Raw genomic sequence first — 370 nt, forward strand, 5'->3', positions numbered from 1 at the left:
TATATATATGTATACATATATATATATATATATATATGTATACATATACATATATATACACACACAAGAAAGCTTGATTTCTTATGAGACTGAATTTCAGGTTCCTAGAAAATCCTCATGCATAGAAGGTTCATTTTTGATTATTCCAGAAGGTCATTATTTCCTGCTTCCCTCATCTCTAGGAGTGAAATGGAGAACCCTCTAAGCATTTGTGGACTTCTTCATACATTGTTATTCTAAGGCTTTGCTGTGCCTGCTGAAGGTAATTTGAGTTAAGATGCTCCATGAGGTTCCCTGCATCAGGGGAATTCTTAAAGTGTGCTAAGGCTGAAGGCTAGCTAGAGCGCTAAGGGGTAGGAATGGACGAGGC

Source organism: Orycteropus afer, unplaced genomic scaffold, assembly GCF_000298275.1.
Source record: "Orycteropus afer afer isolate SDZICR_OR568_19922 unplaced genomic scaffold, OryAfe1.0 scaffold00247, whole genome shotgun sequence".
Taxonomy (NCBI): Eukaryota; Metazoa; Chordata; class Mammalia; order Tubulidentata; family Orycteropodidae; genus Orycteropus; species Orycteropus afer.